At 51.8% G+C, this 18,413-nt stretch overlaps 1 protein-coding gene across 7 annotated transcripts in view; it reads right to left on the bottom strand.

Annotated features, from left to right (window-relative positions):
- The window catches only part of NCOR1 (nuclear receptor corepressor 1), a 2,268,409-nt gene that overhangs the window by 816,119 nt on the left and 1,433,877 nt on the right, over positions 1-18,413 (bottom strand). The gene's annotated exons all lie outside the window — the stretch shown is intronic.

The following is an 18,413-nucleotide window of genomic DNA, read 5'->3' as shown; positions in this document are numbered from 1 at the left end:
TTACTCACCTAGTAGAACTCCTATCCTAAAAGTTATAGGTATATTCGGTTCCTTGCATCTGTATTCCACTATTCAGAAAAGGGTTGGTTGATTATGTGATTTCTTAACTGAGTGTCACTGTATGACTGACAGGGTCTACTACCCTTGACTTATTGTAAAGTTATCTAAAGGTAACTTGTGGTTTTACTCCCCATGCATAGATGTGTCCTATACTAAATGTTTATGGCAAGGTCTGAAGAAGGTTTATGCTTTGGTCTGTGTACCTTTACATATGTGTTTATGACTATGACTAGTACTAACCCCAAGACTTAACTTGACCTACTTGTATTTATAATAAACCTTTATTTCTTATAATACTTCTGGAGTGTGTCTACTGAATCCTTGGTATAATACAGGCTCTATGTACTTTCCTATAGCCCCCTCTCCCTCCGAAGATAAGCCTGCCTGCTCTGTCTACACTACCATATAGTCAGGTGGGACAGCCTTTTAATAAGAGTGGAGTTTTGCACTGTCTTAGTTGAATGGGTTTACTTAGCCCATAGTTGGACTTCAGAAAAACTGCCCTATCGAGGGGAAAGCTCCCCGAATAAGGGATGGTAACACAGACTAGATGCCTATTATTTACCTTACTGCTCAGTTGAGACTACGAGCAACCATTACTAAAGTTTGCCCAAAATGGGATTGGTTTAAAAACAGCATGGACATTTACAGGGACCACAAGGTATGCACAGTAGATAGCATAGAGATGGCAAGCATTTTATTTCAATGCATCAGTCTCAGATTTGAACTTGTAAATTAGAGTTGGGAGGCCAAAGAAATAAGCTCTCCACTGGGAAGCTAATCAGTCAATGAATCCCATTTTCCACTAGGACAGAAAAGGCCACAACAAATGCACCATTGCTTTTGCAGGTGGGTGATCAGAAGGGATGCGATATGTTAGGATGGTTTTTCAAAGTCACTATCTGGTATAGCACTTGGAAAAGCCAACCTAGGTTTAAGCAAGGTTTCTTACAGCCCCAGTATAGCAAAGTCACTCACCTAAGAATCAGTGACCAAGCAGCAAGGTTGAACTAAGGCGGAAGGGATATTGTTGTGTAGTATAAGGAACAATTTACTTACCTGTAACTATTGTGCTCCAGCCTGGGTCTGGTATGGATTCACATGCTTATGAATATTCCCAGTCATCAGGCTGGGAATCCTCAGTAAAAGGAAAAACAGTTTCACTTTCACTTATAAACTGTATTTCTCCTCTAAACCAATCACTGTACTCTGCGTCATATTACCCCCGGCCATGACTGCCCTCTCCCTAAACCCCTCCTCTGGGACCCATCTTCAGATTTCGTAGCATGTAAAGTGGCAGTAGGACCAAGAGAAGAGCCGTAGAGGGGTATGCGGGAGGGTTCGCATGTGAATCCATGATAGACCCATGCTGGAGAACAACAGTTATAGGTAAGTAACTTGTTCTTTCTCCAGCATGGTGTCAGCCCTGCAGATGTCCAGCAGTGGCACCCTAGACAGGAACCCCATTGTATCAGCGATCGCTCTGGTGGAATGGGCTCTCGGACGGCCAGGCAGCGGTCCGTTTGCCAACCGGAGACAGTGGGCGATACAGCCGGAGAGCCACCTGTAAATGGAAGTCTTGGAGAGGGCCTTCCTATGGTTAACAGGGACAAAGTTCACAAAAAGTTGAGAGCTTTTCCGGAAACTTTTTGTGCGGGCCACATAAAACTTCAGCGCTCTAGCCACATCCAGCGAGTGCAAAGTCCTCTCAGCTGGCGACGAAGGCGTCGAGAAGAATACAGGTAACACCAAGGAATCGTTTAGATGAAAGTTCAATGCCTCCTTGGGCATGAAGGAGGGGTGCGTCTGCAGCACCACCCTGGTCTCATACAAAGTCAAGTAAGATGGTTTACAGGAGCGGGCTTGGATCTCTCCCACTCATTGTGCGGAGGTGATGGCCATGAGAACGGCAGTTTTCCACAACAAAAACTTGAGCGGTGCAGAATGCATAGGCTCGAACGGAGATCACATGAGCCTAGTAAGCACCACATTAAGCTCCCATGCGAGCGGAATAGTCCCTTGACTAATTACTTGGCCAACGGTGCGACCACAAGGATGGTCATCCTGGGGATCTGGTGTAGCGGGAGATAGCCGCCAGATGAACCACGATGGAGGCGTGGGCCATCCCAGATTTGGCCAACAACAGAAAATATGGCAGCACCTGAGGAGCCTCGACTCTCAGTGGGTCGATCTTTTGGGAAAAACACCAAATAGCAAATCCCTTCCACTTGAGTCTGCAGCACTTCAAAGGAGATGATGCTCTTGCCTTGGCGACAACTTCCTTGCAGTCCCCCAGGAGATTGTAGCCACCGCAGGAGCCAGGCAGGAGCCAGGCCTTCAGGTTCAGAAACCCTGGATCGTGGTGAAGAATGGTGTCACCTTCCCAGGCGAGAAGATCCACGACCACTGGCAGCTTGACTGGTGGGGACGCTGACATGATGAGAAGGTCCATGTACCAGATCAGCCTCGGCCACGCCGGTGCGACGAGGATCATTCGGCACCGACACCATTTGAGTTGACTGATGACTCGAGGCAACAACGGCAAAGGGGGGAAAGCATACAGAAAGAGGCCTTCCCAAGGGAATGAGAATGCGTCCCCCATGTTGCCCTCCAGTGGAAACCTGCTGGCAAACCTCTGGCACTTGGTGTTCGTCACCGTCTAAAACAAGTCGGTCTGGGGATTGCCCCATTTGAAGAACAGGTTCTCCAATAGGTCCTGCCGAGTTCCCACTCGCAGCAAGAGCGAAGCTCCCGCTCAGGGAGTCTGTGACTGTTTCCTTTACTCCTGCCAGATGAAACTTGATTAGGAACATCACCTGGGCGACGGCCCAGTGCCATAAATCCTGCGCCTCTTTGGAGGACGCCGGGGTTCTGGTGCCTCCTGTTTCCGGATGTAAAACATTGCGGTGGTTTTGTCTGTGAAGACCCACACCACCTTGCCCTTCAGGGACGGCAGGAACGATTTGAGGGCCTAAAACCCTGCCCGTAGCTCCAGAACGATGATATGCAACGCCTTCTCCTCCGGCAGCCCCAGGGCTCTGGCGTGAAGACTTCTGGTGTGGGCTCCCCATCCCTCCAGGGAGGCGTCCGTCGTTAGTCTCCTGATGTGGTGGGGTCTGGAAATCCGTGCCTCTGGTCATATAAGAGCGCACGCCCCACCATCTTATCGCCCGACGGAACCCCTTGTCGAGCGTGATCTTGTCCTGGAAGCTTCCGGACACTTGAATCCAACGGGTGCCGAGGAACTCCTGCAGGGGCCGCATCCGTAGCCTGCAGAGTAGGATGAGAAATGCATGACGACATCATGCCGAGCAGAGACTTAATGGTCCTCACTGTGGCGATCTTCAGAGCGAGCGGCTGTTGCACTTTGCCCAGGATGGCTGCCACGCTCTCATCAGACGGTGTCGCCAGGCATGACACCGCGTTGAGCCGGGAACCCATAAACAGCGTGTCCTGCGATGGAGTAAAGCAGAACTGCATAGTTCACCGAGAAGCCCAGAACGGTCCTCGCTGTGTTGTCGACGGCGATGTTCCTTGAGCTGGCCTAGATGAGCCAGTCGTCCAAGTAAGGGTAGACGTGGATCCCTTGTAGTTGCAGATGCGCCGCCACCGGTGCCAGGTACTTGGTGAAAACCCTTGGCGCAGACTTCAATCCGAAGGGAAGGGCCTTGAATTGGTAATTCTTCCCCTGAACGACGAAGCGCAGAAACTTGCGATGTCCCCTGTGAATTGGGATGTGGAAGTACGCATCCTCCAAGTCCAGCGACGACAGAAAGTCTCGCTCTTCGAGCTGTCTGAGCACGTGCTGAAGAGTGACCATTCAGAACTTTTGGGACTTGATGTATTTGTTTAGTCGTCGGAGGTCAAGGATGGGCCTCCAGCCCCGGGCTTCTTTCCTATGAGGATGTACCTTGAGTGCACACTGGTGCCACTTTGTGATGAGCTCTATCGCTCCTTTCTTTGGCATGGGCTGCACCTCCAGCAGCAGCTGAGGCATGTGGCTTTCCTGCCGGGCTACCAGTGGTATTCGGGGACGCTTCGGTTGAAATTCCAGGGTGTGTCCGTGGGCGAGAGCGTCCAGCACACAACGGTCAGTGGAGATGGTCTTCCACACGCTGACAAAGTTCGCCAGCCGGCCTCCCACACGGGTGCACGGTGGGGGCCCGAAGCCACGGTCGGTTCAATCCTGCTTGGACATCAAAGGGCCGCCCTGGGGTCCATGGCGATGACAACGTCCTCCTCCGAAAGCCTTTGAACGTTCCTTGTTGGTTTCCTGGCCTGAGGAGCCGGAGGGCAGGTGGTAAGAAGAGCTCCCGCCGAAACCTTTGAAGATGCCTGGGACTTGCCTCCTAAGAGCCGAAAGGACAGCCAGCGCTGTTAAAGAATGCCCAAGGTACGTGCCATCTCTGTGTCCTTCTCGATGGCCTGCAGAGACTTATCTACAGCCTTCCCAAAGAGATTGTCTCAGTCAAAGGGCATGTCCAAAACCCTTGTTTGAACGTCCTGACGAAAGTTGGTGGCCTTGAGCCAGCCACGACAACGAAGGAAAACGCTGTTGCCCATCTGGCAGAACCCTGCATCTGCAATGTCCGTGGCACCGTGATGGCGTGGTCCGACGCCAACGCGCCTTCCTGCAGAATTTCCAACGCCTCCGACCTCTTGTTGTCAGGGAGGAAGTCCAGGATGGGAGCAATCTTGAACCACAGCGCTCGGTCGTAGCGTGCTATGATGGCGAGGGCGTTGGCTGCCTTGATGGTAGTGGCCGCAGAGTAGATAACCTGCCGTCCCATGGCATCCAACTTCTTCCCCTCGCTGTCCAGAGGGGTGTAAGCTGCCGAGGAAGAAGTGCCCGACAAATTCTTCTTGGCCGCTGCCGATACCACAGAGTCCAGCGACGGGTGTGCCCTGCAAGCAGTTGGGAGCAGAGTCTGGCACGCTTTACTTCTTCTCAAGGCGACCCTTCTTCGCCGATGCTGTAGAAGGGGTCTTCATGAGAGACAAGCCTTCGTCCCAAATGTCATCTAGGAGTGGGACCGAGAGGATGTTCTTTCTGTTCGTCTTGTGGCGCTGGTACAAGAAGCCCTCCTTCTCCTCTGGAGCGAGCTGGAAGAGCTCCAAAGCTCTGGAGATTGTGTGAAACAAGACCACCTCGTACGGCGGGGAGGATCTGGGAGGCGGCGACGGGAGGTCCCCCATCCCACCGTCGGCCGTGTCTGTCATCATCGCCGTGTTGCGGTATGTCTCATCCCTGGGGGGGGGGGGACACGAGGGAGGCGAGGGGTAGCAAGGAGGCGGAGGGTGCTTCTTCCTCTTCTTGGCCGGCGGACCCCCCATCGCCAGAGGGTCGGCCGTCGCTGGCGTTGACGGGAGGGACTGCCGGCGCGATAGGCATCCTCGCCTGTATCTCGAAGACCAGAGTATGCAGTGCAGAGAGAATGTCCACTGAGAGGTCTCTAAGCGGCAGCTAAGGCGGAGGCGGAATAGGAAGCTGGGGCCCAGGCCCTCGTCGCCAGCGGCGCTCCGTCGCCTTCCTCGACAGTATACTTTTCGCCCTCATTGTCGCCTTATTCGGCACCCTCGTTGTAGGGCCTGTTCCTGACATTCTCCTCCTCCTGAATGGTTTGAAGGTAGATGAGCTCCTCTTCTGAGGAGATATCCGTGCCCTGGAGGACCTCTGCACCACCTCCCCCCCTTCTTCCCATCCAGAGGGGACGGTCTTGGGGAGATGACCGGCATCTTCTTCTCCGGGGTCTTCTCTATGGGCTGGAAAGAAGATTTCCTCCTGGCCGGGAGGGACACTCTTGCCTTTGGGGATGCGCCCTGCAGATCTGGCTCGGCGGCCTTTGTGAGGGACACCACCCTCCTCCACCCCCTGACGGAAGGCTGGGCCTTCGTCGGGTGTACCTGGGCCTTCACGGTCAGGACCGGTCCCTTGTTCTGCTTGGCTTTCTTCTTAGGGGGTCAGTGCCCCGATCCCCCTTGGCCTTCTCCTGCTTGTCGGTCTTGGGCTTCTCCTTGAGTTTTCCCAGATGGTCAGACTTCCTCTTGGACGAAGATCCTGAGTGTTGACTGGTGACTGAAGTCGCTGGAGATGTCGGAAGCGCCCTGGCCACCGAGGAGCCCGCCGCAACGGTGCTCCCAGTGACAGTGGACACACAGTACTTAGCCTTCTGTTGGACCCCCATGGGAGGGGCGCCCTCAAAGGTCTTAGAAGCCTGCTTAGCTTTCTTGGAACCGGGAGAGGCATGCTCCTGGGACCCACCCAGAGGAGAGGCCTTGGCCTGTAGCCACTCTTACAGCTGCTTATACCGATCCTTCAGCATGCGAACCGTCATCTCATGGCAAAAAGCACAATCTCCCTCCTTGAGCGTCGGGTACAGGCAGTAAAGGCACTGGGAATGTTTGTCGTCCGAGAAGACATTCCATAAACCGCAGTCCGAGCAAAGCTTGAAAAGGGGGGTTGAATCCTCCTTCTCCCCCGACATGGTCCACACAGCGCAGGTCTGAAGAATCTTCTGGAAGCCTCCACGATGAAACTCGACAAAATCTGCCCCTTGAGGGGCACTGAAGAATCCAAAAAACGGGTCCCGTTGATCGGAAGGTTAATCGATGGAGCACAAGGCCTGATTGACTGAAAAATAGAGTAAACTCTTCCAAAAAAACGAATCTGAATATGGCTGCCATAGGAGCGGCTTTAGGAGAATACTGTCATTGGTTGCGGGAAGTATGACCCTGAGCACAGTGATTGGTTTAGAGGAGACAAACAGTAAGTTAAAGTGGAACTTTTAACTTTTACCGAGGATTCCCGGCCTGATGGGGAATATTCATGAGCATGTGAATCCATGCCAGACGCCATGCTGGAGAAATGCATTACTGTATGACTTGTTAAAATAACCGATAATAGAATAATATTGTCTTTTCCTTTTAGAACGTTGCTACAAACACCAAAGTGAAAGTGTCCTTTGAAGTGTGTTATCTAGTATTCGTGTTTTATTGTAAACAAAGTGATACTGGTGTAAATATAATAAATATATATCTTTTATAAATATTTGTGTATGTGCTTATTTGCTGTGCCTGTCTAGCTAAGATTCAGTTTGCTTACCTACAGCTCATATCTTCCTCTTTCTAGTACAGCCTGATACGGAGAGTTGGGGATCTACAAACGACTGAGATGGCTTACTAACACTGTGAATGATAACAAGGCAGTGTTGTGGTCGTTGCTAAGCAATCCAGTGCCTCCGGCTTTCGACGTAACTTAACATCGTCAGAGGCGGAAGAAGATGATGGAGCCGGGCCGCACAGAGAACCAGAAGAATGGGGAGCCTGCCCCGCAAGCGTGGGGTCGGCGGGAACTGTCGGCGCACTGGATGAAGAAGTGTAGCCAGCCCCCCGCAGGTAATAGCAGTGAGCTTGTCTATGCCGCCAACGTCTGGGCCAGGGCAAGCAATGGTATAGCCTCCAGGCTCCCGGAGCATGCATCGGGCGACGGATCCGGCTCCGGCGCATGACACTAAGCTCTCAGAGCTCCCTGTTCATAGCAAGGGTGGCCTCCTAAAATCTATCCACCAGGCCAGATTCTAGAAAACCAAATTATCAAAGCCCACCAATAGTAAGGATCTGCCACACTGATACAGTCCGTGTTTGTCAAATCCTGGACAAGGAACAAGTTACAAGTTACTTACAAGTAACTGTTCTCCAGCATGGGTCTGGCATGGATTCACATGTTCATGAATAAAGAATACACAGCAGTACATAATTATACAACCACAGGTGGTGGGAAGGCTCAACAGAAGCAATCTCTTACCTCCTCACCAGGCTCACCTTCAAGCGAACAAGTTGTGCAGCACTTCTTGGCTGACTCTGGACGACTCCCCTGGAATCCCTGTCAACGAAGTAGAATTTTGTGAAGGTGTGCGTCAACCTCCACGTAGCAGCCCTGCAAATGTCCTGCAGGGGCACACAAGATAGGAACGCTGTCGTAACAGCGATCGCTCTGGTAGAGTGGGCTCTCGGGCAGCCAGGCAATGACAATAAATACTTAAGTACTTGAGGGGCCGTGACCCTCAGAGGATTGATTTTCTGCGACCGGCACCAAGTCGTAAAGCACTTCCATTTGCAAGTACCTCTCTGCAGTCTGCCAGAAGATCGTAGCCACCGAACTCTAATGCTGCATGGGCCAGGCCTTCAGGTTCAGCAATCCTGGGACGTTGTGATGCTGGAAATGTATCAGAGGGACAGGGCCATAGAATCCTTGTCCTTTATTGCTTTTTATCATGTGCTCTGACTTGTTTTCTGTGCAGGAGTTCATGTGGGACTCCTGGCGGTGCGGCTCTTCCTGTATTTGGTTTGGTGACCCTGTAGTCCTAGTGTATGTTTTTGGGCACCTGTGTGTGGCCCACAGAGGGTATGGGCTGGTGGCAGCTCCGTGCTGAATTGACAGGTGCCCTGAGAGTCTTCCATTTTGGGATGCCCAGGCCCTGCCATTGGAATCGGTGGATTCCTGACAGGAAACAAGATGGGCTCTTGCTTTCTATTGCCTGTTACCTTGTTTCCCGAAGTCCTGGGAAGCCCCGACGCTGTCCTTTCCCCCTGACTGGCTGTTGGGTGGAAGTTCCATATATGGTAGTGTGGGGGAAGTGCCGACCAGACTGGCTGGAGCCTTACAAACGACCGTATGTTGTGGGTACGCCCGTGGGGTGAGACCTGAGTGAATGGCCTGTGTGACGAATACGCATTCTGTGTTGTGGGTGTCTAGTATCTGGTGTTTGACACAATGACTGAGACAGCTCTGACCGAAATTGGTATGAATGCAGTGTTTAGTGCTGAATGGCAGAGTACTCGTCCGAACCCACATTCTGTGTTGGTGTCTGGATGGAGAAGAATGGCCTGAATGCACCGTGCGCTTGCTTGCCCGACTGATTGCCTGCCTGAATGCCCTTCTGAGTGATTGGTTGCCTGAGTGTGACCCAGCAGAACGAATGGGAGATCAACAGAATATCAGGGGGCCTCTCACTGATGGAAATCGTTCAGAAGCTCAAGTCGAAACTGATGCTTAATCTCGAAGCCAAGCCTGAAGAAGGTTAACTGTTACCTTCACTGCAATCCGAAAGCTGCCGTGCTGTTGAAACTGATCTAAGGGAGGACCTGGCTATGAGACCTCTTCGCGAGCTATGAGGGACCATCATGCACTGCTAACCTTCGATGAAGTGCCCTGGAAGTCAGCGTTCGGAAGACTCTGAACCGGCCGTCCACCATCGTCGACCAGGGTTCGCAGGTTTTCTAGAACTGCTGGAGGCCCGTCAAAGCTGTGTTGCCCAGAACTGGGGACCACTTGATGCTGTGCCGCTGACGACCGGAGCCACAGCACTCCACTGATTAAGACACTTTGAATACAAGGACGCTCTCGCCAGCACCGCCGACCGCTTTATCCGGCCAGAGAAAGTCGAGGCCGCCGAAGCGCCGAGGAGCATCCGCCGGTGCGTTCCCCGCCACCTGAAGACCGCAGAGACGCTGACGACTCAATGCCCTTGCTAGACCAAAGTTCTTCAGTGAATCTTTGCAGCAAGGAACTATCGTCGTTGAGGTAGACGTCCCAGATTGATGGTTGAAGAGCATCGCCAGGACTGGAGCTGCGGCCTCAACGCCTTTGTTCATAATTTCTTCGAGGGATCTCAACGATCCATGGCTCCTGCCTTAAAGGGAGCCACTCAAGAAGGATCCGTCGACGACCTGATATCAAACTCTGCTATTCCAGGTACATTGGGGTGGTAGAACCTTTTTTAGAGGGGAAATAAGACTCATTGACCAATATATGGACTGGGCTTGTGTTATATCTTTATTTATTTAGTTATTTTAACAACTGTGTTTATTTTTCAGCAGAATGAATTACAAGTGATCATTTATCAAGAGAAAGGAAAAAAAATATATATATCTCAAATGATAATGCCGCTAGCGTCCTTCTTGCCAAATACCCTCATCTGGGGTGCAATTTGCTGCTGAAATTTAAGTAGTACAACAATACAACCCCCCACCCCCTCCCCAAACCTCCCCCCGCTTCAAGTACTCTAACATTTGTGTGGAATATAGCGTCTATAATCAACCTCCTAAGAGAACCCTCCACACTCCCCAACCTTCTCGCCACTCAGATATCCCCAGTTATAGGATAGAGACATTGCGAAGCAACCTGGGTTTAAAGTACATTTGATCCCTGTCGTCCATGAAGTCATGTAGCAGTGCCCAGGTATTGATGTATTTCGAGTAGGAGCCATCAGCAATTGCTGTCACTTTCTCCATGGCCATCACCCCCCAGAGTCTTACCCACCATGCAGCCACCACAGGCCCTTGTTTATTCTTCCATGCCTGCGGTATGGTGATTCCTGCTGCACTCAGCATGTGAGTAATGAGGCCAGCCCTGCATCTTGAGTTGGCGTAGCTCCCCTCCACTGCATCGCCCAACAGGACGACCACCGGGTCAAATGGCAATTGGGTCTCGGTTATATCCTTTATATGACTTAGGACCTCCTTCCAATAGGTCTCCACCACCGGGCACCTCCACCACATATGAATTAAGTCCCTGGGTTGCCCACAGCCCCTCCAACAAAGGATGGAATAGTCTGCATTGATGGAATGCATTTGTTGTGGTGTCATGTATCAATGAAGGCAAAGCTTATACGCCCCCTCTTTAATTAATGTGCATTTAGAACCCTTAGCAGCGCGATGCCATATACGGCCCCATGACTCCCCCGAAACAGGTCCACCCACGTCCTCAGCCCATTTTTGCATGTATGGAAGGATCTCCTCCGGGTCCGCTGCCCTCCCCCCCCCCCCCCCCCCATCAGCCGATACAGTCTTGACACCCCTTTCTCGTCCTTTCCCTCTTGCACCGTAAACTCCAGCCCTGTGGGGGCCCTTACAGGTCTCTCTCGTACCTTCCCATTGGTGATCCAGTGTCGGAGTTGGACGTAATGAAAGCATTCCGTCTCCGGTATCTGGAATTTAGCTTTACAACATTCGAAGGTTAACGGCTCACCCTCCGAGTACAGATCCCCCAATACCAGAGCCCGTTCCTTCCCTCCCCAATGATTCCAAAAAGATTTCTGCAGACCTTACGTAAAGTCTGGATTATGAGCTACCGGGGTAAGCGGACCTCCCCCCACCCTCCCCTTATTCCCCCGTAGTGCTTTGTCCCAATACCACAGGGTGGCCTTGGAAGACTCCAATAGCGTGCCCCCTTTATTTCTACGTCTACTTGCGAGGAAGCCCAAGTGTTCCAGAGGCATCTTCGAAGCTGCTTTCTCCAAGATCACCCACCTATTTTGATTGTCCCTAGGTGACCATTGCAACATGGGGGCCACCTGTACTGCCCATAAATACCTACGGAAGTCCGGAACCCCCAAGCTCCCCAGAATTTGCGGTCTAAATAGGACTTTCTTGGGAACCCTTGGTTTCTTCCCCTTCCAGATGAAGGACATCACCTCTGCCTGCAACTTTTTAATTGCTGGGTTTGGTATATGTATCGGCAGGGCACCAGTCACGTATAAAAACCTAGGCAGCAGGTTCATCTTGACCGCCGCTATACGTGCCAGCCATGACAGCTCCTGCAAATCCCAACGTTTGAGGTCTTGCGACAAGGAGCTCAAAAGACCCGGGATATTAGCCCCATATAGCCTATTGTAAGTGGGGATCAAATGGACACCTAGGTATTTTATAGCTTTCTGTTCCCATTTCAAGGGATATCGGTTCTCCCACTCTGATACCTGTTCGACAGCCTCTGTAATATTTAGTGCCTTAGATTTAGGGTAGTTAATGTGAAACCCCGAAACTTCAGCGAATTTATCCAGCAATTTTATAGAGCTCGGGAGGGAATTTGTCGTGTCTTTCATGAACAAAAGGATATCATCTGCGTAGAGGGCCACCTTCTGAGGACCATCCATCCATCCCAACCTCCACCCCTAGGATACCCTGGTCAGCCCGGATTCGTTGCGCCAGCGGCTCTATGGCCATGGCAAAGATCAATGGGGACAATGGGCAGCCCTGCCTCGTGCCGCTACGGATAGGAATGCTGTCTGTGAGCCGTCCGTTGATCATCAGCTGTGTTGACGGGTTCACAAAATTGGCCATTACCATGCGTATAAATGCCGGTCCGCAAGCAAACCTCTCCAGGACAAGCTGCAGATATCCCCAATGCAAGCTGTCAAAATCCTTGGAGGCATCTAATGCTAACACCGAGAACCTCTGCCCAGTCCTCCGCCCCCACTCTATCGTATCCACAGCCCTGCGTGTATTGTCATATGTGTGCCGCCCTTTTACAAAGCCCACCTGGTCCGGGTGTATTATTCTGGGGAGGATTCTTGCTAACCTACGGGCCAATACAGTAGAGTAGATTTTTGCATCCCCATTCAATAGTGAGATGGGGCGATAACTGGTGCAATCTAAAGGGTCCCTATCCGGCTTCAGCAGGAGGACCGTGGTAGCTGGGTCCATATCCCCTGAGATTCGCCCCGAGTCCCTGATGAAATTGAACAAGTTAGTTAGAGGGCCTACCAAGATCGGTCTGAAGGTTTTATAGTGCGTGTTACTTAATCCGTCCGGGCTTGGAGATGTATCACCCCTCAATGCCCCTATTACCTCCCCCACTTCCTCTGCTGATATGGGTTCTTCCAACATTAATCTATCTGCCTCACTAAGTTGTGGCAGAGTTATCCGGTCCAAGAAGGCCGCCTATGCTTCCTTTTCTAGGTTCTCCCCCCTAAGGATATTGGTGTAGTAAGAAAGCATAACCCCTTCCAATTCCTTCTCCCCCCTCTCTGAGCTGTACGATATGATTCTGGGCTTTCTGCCACCTCAGTTTAGCCGCTAAAAAACGATTGGCTTTGTCCCCATGTATATAATAAGATTGCTTGCTTCGTAAAAGGAGTTGTACAGATTCGTCAGCGAGTAACGTTTCTAGGGCGGCTCTGGCCTTATTCAAGTGCCTCGAGGTTTTTTGTGAACCTTTGTTCTTATACTCCACCTCTGCTTCCTTGATCTTGGATTCCAACTCCCGCTTCACACCCTCTTTTCTTTTGACATATCCCACTGTATGCGCTATGAACTCGCCCTGTACCACGGCTTTACTTGCGTCCCAGATTGTGGCCCAGTCCACCTCCCGTGTGACATTGTCTTGAAAATAGTCCCTCAGGACTCGCTCTATATCTGCTCTCAGGGCTAGATCTTTTAAGATCACCTCATTTAGGCGCCAAGGCCTACGAGTCGGCGGCTGTGGGGTAAGAGGCTCCATCTTTAGGGAAACTGGGGCATGATCTGAGAGGCACCGCACCCCAATATCCAGGCCTGTGACCTGCGGAACCAGGGAATCTGAAATCAAGACCATATCGATTCTAGAATGCCCTCTGTGTACTGCCGAGTAGTGGGTGTACACTCTTTCCAAGGGGTGAAAGAATCGCCACGTTTCTATTAAATACAAATCCCCAAGGAATTTAGCGAAGGCCTGTCTAAACACTGAGTCACTGGAGGTGGCAGGAAGAGTTGTCCAGTGTCGCGTCCATCACCCCATTAAAATCGCTCCCAATCATGATGCGTCTCACTCCCACCTTTGCAATTTTGGTTAACATCTCTAATAGGAAGCGATCTTGCCTCTCATTGGGGGCATAAACTGCCATCAGCGTGACCTGTTGGCCCATCAATAATCCCCCTAGCATCAGATAATGGCCCTCTGGATCCCTCCTTACAAGCTGTTTCTCAAATTGGATTCCTTTAGTCAAGAGGATGCCCACACCCCTTCTTTTTGTACCACTAGAGGCAAAAAATTGTACCGGGAAGGCCCTGCACCGCAACCTGTGTTCATCCTCCGGGAGCAAATATGTCTCCTGTAGCCAAACAACCGAGACCTGCATGTCCCTGAGCCTAGTCAAAATCGATTTTCTTTTAACCGGGGAATTAAGCTCCTGGACATTTAATGTGACAAAGGTTAGTTCAGCCATTCAAATACCATAACATGCCCAATGCAATATTCTGCAACTGGGTCATTCTCCTAGGCCTCGCAACCTTCCCATATAGAAATTCCACCACACAAGGGTACTCAACCGCCCCCCCTCAACACCTCAACATAATTTAACCCCTCGAACATTAACAAACCCAGACCCCATAACTGTACCTTGAAATATCACCGGGTGTATCACCCCCCCGGGAAATGTAGGGTCTAGTCTCCTTCCCCGTCCCGCCCCGCCCCCCCCCTTTTACACAAGCTTATACAACCATTGCTCCGATCTCCAATACCCTCAAAAGATATAGAATCAAAACGCGGCTCTGCCAGGGCTCAATCCAAAATGCTCCAGCCAGCCTGCGGGGCAGCAATGCCACCCCCCACTCAGACCGCGTCCCCGGCCTTAGGATCCCTCCTGTGACCTCTTTGGCGAGGGCGCACTGATTTCCATTGTTCCTTTGTTGAAGGATCTTCTCTGTCCTCACTCCTTTGCGGGGAACTTGCTTGGTCCTTGCCCTCGCTGCCTTATGTCTCTCCCATGAGCTCGTCCATCTCCTCCTCCTTCGTGATCGTGTATCTTTGTCCCTTCCACTCGAAGCGCAGACCAGTCGGGAATACCCAATGATAGCGAACCTTCTTTGTCCGTAGCCAGTCCGTGACGACCCGCAACCGTTTCGGCTTGTTCAAGGTGGCTTGGGAGAGATCTTGAAACAGAAGAATGGGAGTAGAGCAGAAGCTTATAGATTCTTTCTCCCTTGCAAGTCGCATGATGAGCTCTTTCAGCTGAAACATATGCACTCGGGTTAAAACATCCGGGATCAAATTTTTCTTTAGCTGGAGCGATGAGCAGACCCTATGAGTCCGATCCAGGACAATGTCCCTCTCAGTATCTGGGCCCAGGATGTGACGGAACAGCTCCGTCACATATTGGTGCAGGTCCCCATCGGGAACAGATTTCAGAAACCCCTGAATACTTATATTATTCCGCCAAGATCTATTTTCTGCATCCTCCTGTCTGTTCTGGACCCGTTCCATTTGCTGTTCGAGGATCCGGACCCTTTGTGCTAGCTCTTCATGCTCATGGCTGTGTTCAGCTACTGTTGTCTCCATCTCGTCTACCCTCCTTTCAACCGCCACAATTCCCTTAAGATCAGCAATCGACTTGGCTAAGTCAGTGGCGCTATCTCTGATGTCCTTCTTCAACTCCTGTAACATTGCTAACAAGTCTGATCTGTGAAGCGGTGGATCTATGCCGTCCTCCAAGACCCCCAAAGGGGGTGAGTGGATCGGAGCCTCCGCCTGTAGTTGATTGCGCTTCTGGGCCTCCGCAGCCTGCATCATGGATTTAATATCTCTGGAACCCGAGCCTTTGGGCTTTCCTGCCTGCCTAGACATTCTGCCACCAGTGGTAAATAGGGTGGGTCGCCAAAGATCCGCGGTGTCCCTATATGTAAGGCATCCTCAAGTTGTGCTCCTCCACTCCACCTCCCCGCTCCAGTGCAGCTGAACGTTATTCCCCAGGATCAAGTCCCCCGCACCGTGGGGACCTCCAGGGCAACCTAGACTCTCTCTTCAGGTTGTCTCCACCCCGACCCCTCAGCGCCAGCAGCACCAGTCCAGGGGGAAACCCTCTGTGTGCCTCGGGGGTCTCCTCACTCCAGCCCCAGCACCGCACAGTCAACACCAGTGTACCGCTTCCCCGCTCTGCAACATACAAGTCCAAGGCACTCTCCGCTATAGCACGCCTCCTCACCTCTTGGCTTCACCGCTGCTTCACTCCTCCGGCTGCTAAGGCTCTGGGTACTTAAATACTTTTCCACACATTCATAAGATCCAAGATAATAATATGTGTTATCCTCTCAGTAGTCATGAATTTCACAAAGTTGCGACTGTTTGTCAGCTTGTTGGTTCATTGAGGCCAGTGGTATCTGATTTGAGCCGAAAAACCCATATTTGCTTCCTTTTAAAAAGCAGATTGTGACCGAAGTGGAAGGGCAGACACCAGGGCGCTGTACACCTCGCCTTCGCACCAGTGTACGCGCTCCGGACCATGCCGTACCGCCAGCCTCCACAGTGCACTTCGGTCAGTGGGCCTCCGTGCCTCGTCTCCCCTTCACTTATGGACCCCCCAGCCAAGCAGAGGAGGGGGGGGGGGGGACAGGCTGCCCAGCAGCGCAAGTCCGTGCGAGGTCCCCGGCGGACAGCTCGCCTCTTCCTCTGGCGGACAATCACTAGAGCACTACATCCGCGTACGCCTCCTCGGGGCACTCCGCGTAATGGGCTCCCATCCCGCTTCACTCCTCCAGCACGGCGACTCCAGCCAGGCCCGGCGACGGGGGACGCGCAGCGACACCTAGCTCGCCAACGCTTGTCTCCGAGTCCTAACGCCCCTTGGCGAGGCTCCTCGTTGTCTGCTCACAAGATAACCCCCAAACAAAGCCGGAGTCAGCTCTTCACCACTCCAGGGGCGGGCTGAAGAGCCCCCGGGCCTCTCCACATATTGCGCCCGCCATCTTGGGAGCTCTCGGGTCCTCGAGTTGCTGGCAATTTTCTTCTCGACAAGTGGTTCTCCAAGCCCGCCCGCTATACGAGGTGCGCCCGATACTTGCGGGGACCCGAAGAGCTGTTTTCCTGGGTATTCCACGTATTTTATGGGGCATTAGGACGGGGAAGGAGTCCCAGAGCTCACCAAGGAGACATCCTTCGGTGTCCTTGGCTGGCCACGCCCCCGTGTTATATCTTCATTTACAGGTTGCCCAGTTGGGGGGGGGGGGGGGGGGTGAGGGGGATCCTCAAACAGAGCTGTGCCTAGTGGTAAAGGCCCAGTATTCTGCCTATTGTTTTAACCAACCTGCTTTCCTCCTATGTCTATTGTTGGTTCACATTATAAACCGATTAGTATTACATTTGAACTGAGTACAGTTGAGGCATTTTAATGAAATCAAAGAGTAACTGTGGTACCACATAGAAACTGTATACATTTACCATTTTAGATTATCTTGAGCACACAGTATGTTATTGTGATTGTATACATAACTTGAGCCTATTTATATAAGGAACTGTGTTATCGCTAACCTAGTGTGTGGATATTCCTTTGAGGTTGCTTGGGGGCTACACTGTACTTAAGAACCAGCCTGCATCACCTGCTGAGAGCTTAAGCCTTGGTTGCTCTACCACGATACCAAAATAGCGAATTTTGGCTGGGGTGCACTGTGCTTTGAGGAGTACAGATATCACCCTCCAGTCTTTACACCCTGGACGGGTCAGCCCCTTTAACCTGCGAAAGGATGGCTGCCACCAGCTCTATAGAAGGACCGTTTAGCTTTTATCACCTGGGTAGGTCGGACACCTTGTCCTGTTTGGCCTTCTCCAGTTTCTCTTGCAGCTTCCCTGGGGTAGCTGACTTTCTCTTCGACGAAGAGCTGGAGCGAAGGCTGGAGATTGAGGCCGCTGGAGATGAGGAGCGCGCCCTGGCCGTCGTGGGACCCGATTGTGCGGCAACCCCAACGTATCCGGACTCGCCGTGCTTGGCCTCGTCTTGGGCCCCCACGGATGGAGCGCCCTCAAAGGACTTAGAAGCCTATTCTGGCTGGCTGGATCCGGAGGAGGCATGTCCCTGTGAAAAACACAGGGCCACGCCGCCGTCTGATGTACCGATCCTTCACAGGGATGAAGACAAAGACAATGGGACTGCTTGACCTCCATGGAAAACATTCTGCAAGCTACAGCTGGTGCAGAGTTTAAAGAGGGAGGCTCCATCCTTCTTCTCCTCCGACATGGTGCGCTGTAGGCCTGATGGCCTTCTGGAAACTAAGAAGAAACACTTGACGATTACGCCCTTGAAGGACGAAGAAAGATACTGAAAAACTGATCCCCGTAAATCAGATGTAGAACCGATGGAGCACACAGGCTCAATCGAACAAAAATAGGAATTTCCTAGCAAATAAGCACAAAAAACGCAGAACGCTCTAAGATCGAAACACGACAACTCCCAACACTTGGACATGCGGTAAAAATCTGAAGATGGCTGCCAGAGGAGGGGCTTAGGGAGAGGGCAGTCATTGGCTGGGGGCAGCGTGACCCCAGGGCTCAGTGATTGGTTTATAGGAGAAAGACAGGTTAGAAACGAAAGTGAAACAGTTTTTTCTTTTAAAAAGGATTGCCAGCCTGACGACAGGGAATATTCATGAGCATGTGAATCCATGACAGACCCCATGCTGGAGAACTACTTGTTTCTATATCTGCCCAGCCCAGCACCTGACTTTATGGCAACGGGGGATGTGGAATGGCACCACACAGTCCCTTCCCCTCGCTCACACATGAAGGGTAAAGCAACAGCTTTCCCTAAAAAGTGCAATAACATGGAATT

The sequence above is a fragment of the Ambystoma mexicanum genome, chromosome 9 (assembly GCF_040938575.1).
Source record: "Ambystoma mexicanum isolate Mex_15411 chromosome 9, UKY_AmexF1_1, whole genome shotgun sequence".
NCBI lineage: Eukaryota > Metazoa > Chordata > Amphibia > Caudata > Ambystomatidae > Ambystoma > Ambystoma mexicanum.
Note: the sequence above shows the minus strand (reverse complement) of the source record. Positions and strands in the feature narration are given on the sequence as shown.